Source organism: Pinus tabuliformis, chromosome 4_1, assembly GCF_031772625.1.
Source record: "Pinus tabuliformis cultivar Carrire ecotype Pingquan chromosome 4_1, CPIR1, whole genome shotgun sequence".
Taxonomy (NCBI): Eukaryota; Viridiplantae; Streptophyta; class Pinopsida; order Pinales; family Pinaceae; genus Pinus; species Pinus tabuliformis.
Genome location: NC_142303.1, coordinates 557,112,045 through 557,120,034, shown reverse-complemented (window position 1 = coordinate 557,120,034; position 7,990 = coordinate 557,112,045). Strand labels below are relative to the sequence as shown.

At 40.2% G+C, this 7,990-nt stretch overlaps 1 pseudogene; it reads right to left on the bottom strand.

Annotated features, from left to right (window-relative positions):
• Positions 1–6,662: 6,662 nt before the first annotated feature.
• LOC149177055 (uncharacterized) lies at positions 6,663–7,210 on the bottom strand (annotated as a pseudogene).
• Between the last annotated feature and the right edge of the window lie 780 nt (positions 7,211–7,990).

Sequence of the window (7,990 nt, the reverse complement as noted above, 5' to 3'; positions counted from 1 at the left end):
TCACAGGTGTCTATGGCCCGCATATACCAAGAGAACACAAAAGCTTCCTTAAAAACATGCAAACCACCCAAAGGATCTTCCCAGGGATCCCGTGGATTGTAGGGGGAGACTTTAATATGAACAAAAACCTAGGGGAAAAGAGAGGAGGTTTAAATAGATCGGACCAAGACATGAAGGAGTTCAGCAAAATGGTAACAGAACAAAGACTGGTGGATATTCTGACGATAAATGGGATCCACACTTGGAACAACAGAAGAGGAGGTAGAAATCAAATTGCTTCCAGGTTGGATCGTTTCTTAATATCAGAACAAATAATGAATAGGGATGTATTCGTAGAGGCTACGATTTTGCCGGAAATGGGCTCAGATCATTGGCCTATCAGATTGGAGATAGATATAAAGAAGAATCCCCTCAAAAGGCCCTTCAGGTTTGAGGTTTTTTGGCTCAGAAATCAACTGTTTATGTCAAAGGTAGAGGAATGGTGGACTCAGAGTCAACAAAGAGGTAGAGGTATGATGCATACCTTTCAGCTAAAGCTCAAAGAACTCAAAGGGAAAATTAAAAAATGGAATAAGGAGGAGTTTGGAAACATATTAATGGAAAAGCAGAGACTAGAGCAAAAAATGGAAGAGATGCAACAGAAAAGTATAATAGAAGGAAGAAATGAGGAGAGAAGCAGAGAAGAGGGAATTATAATTAGCCAATTAGAGGAGCAGAGAAAACAGGAAGAGATCCTATGGAAACAAAAGTCCAGAATAAATTGGCTTCGCAAAGGCGAAAGGAACACAAAGTTCTTCCACCAAGCTATGATTCAGCACAGGCAGAGGAACAGAATCTTCTCCATCAAAAACGAAGAAGGGGAAAGAATAACAGAACATGAAGGAATTGAACAAGTACTAGTAGGGTATCATAAAGACTTGCTGAGGGAACCCCAAGTGGACAGAAAGGCAGCTACAGAAAGGATCTGCAAAGAAATCCCAAAGATAATAACGAAGGACCAAAATGTGGCTTTGATGAGGGCAGCAACGCTAGAAGAAGTGGAGGAAGTAGTGAAGGGTATGAAGAAAAATAAAGCCCCAGGACTGGATGGATTTACAACAGAATTCTACCAGGCAGGCTGGCATTTTCTTGGACAAGATATACTAGAGGTGGTAGAGGAATCTCGCATAAATCAGAAGGTATGGCCGGGTCTTAACTCTACTTTTTTCACACTGATTCCTAAAAATACTAATTCCGAAACTACCCAAGGATTTCGCCCAATAGCCCTTTGCAATGTAATTTATAAAATAATAGCTACATTGATGGCTAAAAGATTGAAACCAATTCTCTCTAGCATAATATCCCCGGAGCAAACTGGCTTTGTGAAGGGGAGACAAATCCTAGACGGTTTAGTAGTTACCCAAGAAGTGATCCACTCTCTAAAGCAAAAAACGGAGAGGGGAATGATGATAAAACTGGATCTGTCAAAAGCTTACGATCACCTAAATTGGAAGTACCTCAAGGCGATTCTTATGGCATTTGGGTTTAATAACAGATGGATAGGCTAGATTTATAACATGATATCAACGCCTAATTTCTCCATAATGCTGAATGGGACACCAACTTTGACCTTCAACGCCACAAGAGGATTAAGAAAGGGGGACCCTTTATCTCCTTTCTTGTTTATTATGGCTACGGAGGGTCTAGGAAGATATTTCAAAAACGAGATGAGGGAAAGAAAGATTAAAGGGCTAAGGCTATGGGGAAGCAACTTACCTATCACCCACCAGCAGTTTGTAGACGACATCATGCTCTTTTTTGAGGTGTCTCTAAAGGAAGTAAAGGGATTAAAAAGGATTCTGGACTTGTTTATGGAAGCCTCGGGTATGGAAATCAACAAAGACAAATATTGTACTTTTATCTTCAATACCCCTGAAATGATCAAAGCTCATTTAACCAGAGTGCTGGGTTTCCGAACAGGAGAACTACCAACAAAATATCTGGGGAATCAACTAGATTTAAATCCTACAAGAATAGCAAATTGGCAGCAAATAATAGAAAGGCTCAAGAATAGACTTGCGAATTGGTCCTTTCGCTCTTTGAATATAGCAGGAAGACTGGTGCTCCTGAAATCAGTTCTCCGGTCCATACCAATGTATCCTCTATCGGTTATGGCTGCTCCCAAAGGAGCATGTGCAAAAATGAAGGAAATTTTCGGAAAGTTCATATGGGGATGACCAAAACAGCAAAGGAAATGGGCCCTTGTGTCATGGAAAAGTCTGTCAAAACGAAAAGAAGGAGGTCTTGGACTCTGAGACTCGGGTATCCTAAATCAAATTCTAGGGGCGAAGCTGTGGTGGAGGTGGATGAGGGGAGGAAATGACTTACGGAAAAAAATATGGACACAGAAATATAATATGCCCTTAACATCAGCAGGTATCCTTAGAATAGAAGAATCCCCAAAAGGATCTGCAATATGGGAATTGGCAAGCTAGAACAGAGACATCGTAAACAAATATGCATTCTGGGAAATAAGGGATGGAAGTATAGCCAAATTATGGGAGGAAGCATGGTAGCAAAGAGATAGAATGGTTGGTATCCAAGCCCTACAAAGTACATATCAGAAGGCAGTAATGGAAGGGTTAAAGTATGTAAGAGAATACTAGAAAGAAGAGAAGCCAGATGAGACATGGAGAACATGGAGAAAACCAGAAGAATGGGATGAAAATATAGATCTAGAGCAGAAAGGGACACTCATAAAAGAAATGGAATCAAGAAGAATTAAAATTAGATCCGGACCAGATATTCTTAGATGGGGAAAATCCACTAGAGGGGCCTTCACAGTCAAAGAAGCTTATTATTTAACCGTCTGCCAGGAGAGAGAGGAGGAAACTTTAAACTGGAAACAAATTTGGAGCAATAAGTGGTGGCCAAAGGTAACTATATTCGCATGGCTAGTTGGGAAAGGAAGAATTTTGACATGGGATAAGTTACAGAAACGAGGTTTTCAGGGACCCCCTAGATGCAACCTTTGTAAACAGGAGAACGAAACTCAGGAACACATTCTGAACTCTTGCCCCTTTGCCCAGCAACAGTGGGATGAAGTCAGGAACCTCTTTGGAAAATCTAATAGGAACCCTCTGGATATAAAACAGACCATCTTCCAATGGGGAAAGGGCCAATTCTCATGCCCCGTTGTAAGGAGAACCTGGAGTCTAGCCATAGGTTTTGTCATATGGCTTCTTTGGAAGGAGCGAAATTGAAGGATCCTCTTAGGCAAAGCCAATCCACCAGAAAAGATATGGAGGAGAACGCAAAAATTAATAAGGGAGATGGTTTTGGCAGAGACCTGGGAGGAAGAGGATTGAAGGGCGAATCCTGATGAAGGATGAATACTAACTAACCTAAATATGGAATATGACATGGTGTATCCCTGGAAAGAAATACATCAAAGATCGCAGACACGGAGTCCAGCGCAGTTCAGTTATCCTGGGGAAAATTTCATTAAACTGAATTTTGACGGGGCTTCCAAAGGAAACCCAAGGCCAGTAAGATATGGAGGTATCTTCAGAGATAGTGAGAGATGCACTAGATGGGTGTATGCGGACTGGGGAGGCATAATGACAAACAATGAAGCAGAATTAATGGTTGTATACCAAGGTCTTAGGATAGCAGTAAGGAATGGCTACACAAAGCTGGAAATTGAAGGCGACTCGCAGATAGTAGTCGAAATGCTTAGAAATCTCAATAATGGGAAAGATTGGGATCAAGTAGCAAAGAGCTAGAGGACGGGAGGGATCATTCAGGATCTGACAGACATATTGAAGCATATTGAGTATAAAATTATCAATCATGTTAGGAAAAAAGGAAATAGAGCTGCAGACTTCCTCGCAAATTGGGGATGCAAAGAATAGGGATAAAAGGTGGATAGCATCTGGCTAACAGCAATGAACAAACTAGGATGGAAGAATCTCACCACAATAATCACTCAGGATAATAATGAAACCACAGCTCTATAAAAAGGAACCCCAGAGGCCCCCGATCGGGGTGAAAACGGTGGCGGTAAGAGTGATTATTATGATGGTGGTGAGGGGCCATGGTAAGCCACATAGTATACAGGCAATGATGTTGGAGAGCAGGAAGTCCCACAGATGGGATATAATCCCAAGGAGGAGCAGAGATGGAGTAATGAAAGCCGGAGGTGGCGCTAGAAACACTTCAGTGATGGGACATGGGTACGTTGGCATAGAAGTAAGCTGAGGAGGAGTGGGCGATTATGGAAAGCACAGGTGGCAGAGGAAGGTGGCGAAGTGGAATGAGGATGGGTGGCAAGATAAAGAATTGGCAGAGGGGAGGAGGCGCAAGGGAAGGAATTCGGTGAATGCCATTGGAGGGAGCGTGCAAAGGAGCAAGGTGTTGGATGCCAGAGCTAGGATTAAAGCAGGACAGTGAACGAAGAAAGACAGACCACACATCCTCGGAGAGATAAGGCGAAAGGAAGCAATGAGAAGAATGAGGAAGGAAGTGATCGAGGCGAGTAGGGGAGGAAATGGGATGGGGAAGGAGGGAATTATGGTTGATTCCTGGGAAACAATGGCACCGAATCAGCCAGGTATGGGTGGGAAGGAAGAAGGAGAGGAGATGTATAACTCAGATCAGAGTGGTCAAGAGCAGACATGGAGAAGTGTAACGGTGGAAGGGAGGCCACCTAAGGACAGGCACCAGGAAGAAATTCAGAACTGAGAGAAGAGAGCCAGAGGGCGAGGAGAGGAAGGTAACCTTGGAGGCCCTTCCGACATAACTGGTCAGTGAAGTAGGGTAAAGAAGGAGAATAAAGCAAGCATAGGATGACGGCGGAGCCGAAGAGGTAAAGGTAGAGGAAGGTAGACCGGCAATTAGGAGAGGAGCGCACCATCTCTGGTGGGTAAGAGAAGGGACAGGAAAATGCTGAAACGGAGGGTTCAGTATGCGAAGAGGGCTTACAACGAAAACACCGATGAGGACATTCGGAAGATAATTCAGCAGCTAGAGGAAGAGGTCACTAAGGGGCAACCGGATTCAGAAATGGAAGATTGGGAGTACCTGCTGCTGGATCCAGGAAATACCAGAGGGCGTATGACCCTGTACAAACAGGCCCTCCATGTGTACTGGGTTATGAAGAGGCTGTTGGCAAAAGCCATGGAGCAGGTAGCTATGGAGATGGCTGAATTAACCCAGGGAATTCCTAAGCTGAAAAAGGAGATGCAGAACATTCAAATAACCCTTCTTATGTAGGATAACAATCTTGATGAAATCGAGCCGCAGATAAGGAAGATCAACTCGGGAATAAAGGAACAAGGCAACCAGTTGGAAGCAATGGTAGACTGATATTTGGAGATATGTATAAGTTTTTCATAGTTATGATGCAGAGAGTTCATTTTACTTTTGTAATAGTTCGTTATGCAGATAAGAAATAGTAGTAATCTCTTTGAATGTTTAGCGTATTTAGCTTGGACAAGAAGACTCATAATTTTTTGTTTCTAGATGGCTGTTAAAAACTTAAGGTGGCCAACAGACCTGGTTTCCCTCTAGGACGGGTTGAGACCATTGTATGAATGTACAGATTCCAACTCAAATTAATAGAATATGAATGGTCCCATGTTAGCTTACAAAAAATATATTTTATAAGTTTAATCTAATTATTGTTATTTTTTGTTAATTATTAATATTAAACTTATTAAGTAGATTTGAAAGCAAAAAAAAAATTAACTGCTTGTTAATTTCAAATTTTATGCTTTTGTGATTCATGATATAATGCTCAGATTTTACGGAGAAATCACATAGAGGACAAAAGGTCGACGTGTTTCGAACCTAGATCTAGGTTTGAAACAGGTCAACACTTTGTTCTCTATGCTTATTAATTATTAACAAAATATTTTTAAGTTAATTAGAAAACCAAAAAATTAAAAAATTTAATATATAATATTTTGATTTTTTTATATAAATTTAATGTTTTTATGAAAATATAGAAATCATTATTAGGATAGGGTGGAAGAACTAGCATTTACGAGGAGTAGCTCTGAGCTATTGATATTTCCATATTCTTTTGATTGTTTCAATTAATTTATAATTTTTCTATTTCAGCCTGAAATTTACCACAATTATGACTTAATATATGGCATAATAATAACTAATTTTTTATATATATCTCATTATTAAATAGACATTTAAAATAAAATAAATCAGAAAGCTGAATAAAAAATTGATCTGATTCAACATTCTAACCTATCTAACCACATAAACTTAAAAAAAACCAATATTGTTGCTGCAGTTGGTCTTGATTTTCAATTGAACATATTCCAATGAATCAAATTTTAATATTATCTAATTTTCTATCCATTCAATAATATTGAAAAACAAAAAAAAATATATATATATAGAAATCATAACTAAAAGTAAAGGAAAATAAAGATTTAACCTTTAATAACAAAAAAAAATTAGGATTTAAAAAATGAATGAGGCCTTCGACTCTTAAATTAAAGTTTTGAGTGTTGTGTTACACGACACTCACAATTATGATACTTGATACTTCGGTGGAAAGACTTTGAATAAAGCTTCAATGGGATCTACAAAGTAGGGAAAATTTTCTTCCCAATATGTAATTGGAGGCCTTCCTCCAGAGTGGAATTCACAGTTGTAGGGATTTATTTAAAATCGTTCCAAATGTCATGAAACTCTGCTGCATTAACTCCAAATCCTTCTTGCGGCGACTGTTCAAAACCATTTTGATACACTGGAGTTTCATTCAACGGCCTAATATAATCTTCCCATAGCGATCCATAGAAAACTACGGGAGTCTCAATAGAACCATACACGGGATCCGAATACATATTATCTTTTGAATACCCATAAAATTTTTTCAAGGAGACGCCAAGTTCACCGACATCATCGTAACATGTCAATTTCCTTCTGAATGCATGTCTCCTAGTGTGCCAGAAATCGAGATCGCTTCAGAATAACTGTGTATTAATTCATCGTGTTTCATTGAACCCAACTCAATACAACCCTTCTCATAAAAAACAACGGCTGGCCCGATCAATCCACATTCATCTTTAGAAAATTTCACAACTTTCAACCTCTCGTCCTTGAGCTGAATCACAGCATGCGGTTCTTCAGGAGTAGCATCCATATTTTCGATCTTCTCTGGCAATGCCATGGGATAACTATCATGCAACAACCGTCCACCTTTCATTATTTTCGCATCATTCGAACACTCATGTCTTGCTCGCTTCTTATGACAAACTTGTGAAGGGAAACCCTTATTTCCAAGAATCCTCCTATTGTCCTGCACAACTCGCTCTGTTTCACGCCACTACTTCTCTTTCCATTCATTATGCATAAAAACCTTCTTAGTGAATCCTAGGTGTTTGGAAGCTGTAGAAATGTCCACCACCAAAATGGCCTTCGATAGTTGAGCTAATGAACACAACAACTGCTAAAAAAAGATGGGCTAAGTGGTTATATAAATTCAAATTTTAAATTTCCAGCGGGGTTATCAAATTCAAGTGAGCTTGCTATCAATGCGTAAATTGTATCGTATACCCTCATATTACTATTCCTACGGTCTGGTGGCAGTGATGGAGGCAGCCGAAAATTCTTCGCACATCGCTCTCGGAGGAGGACTGGTGGTAGCGACGGAGGCAGCTTCCTCACACATTGCTATCAGAGGGCTCTCACTTCCCCAATGTAAGCCATGGGCATACGTATGGTGGGGTGCATTAATGGTCAGCCACCCTTCCTGTATGCTCATGTATGTATGAATATCCGCATGAATCCTCGGGCTAGAGTCAAGGGTACCGTCACTGTCATTGTACTCTTAAGGTAGTTAATAATGTATAGCTTTGGAAATAAGGCTTGCTTATATCTAACACCATTTTGACAGAGTCCTGCATTTGGATTAGTTTTACCTAAATGTGGACTATCACTTCAAATGTGACGTCAGGCTCCAGCTTGGTATATACGGCTACGCAGC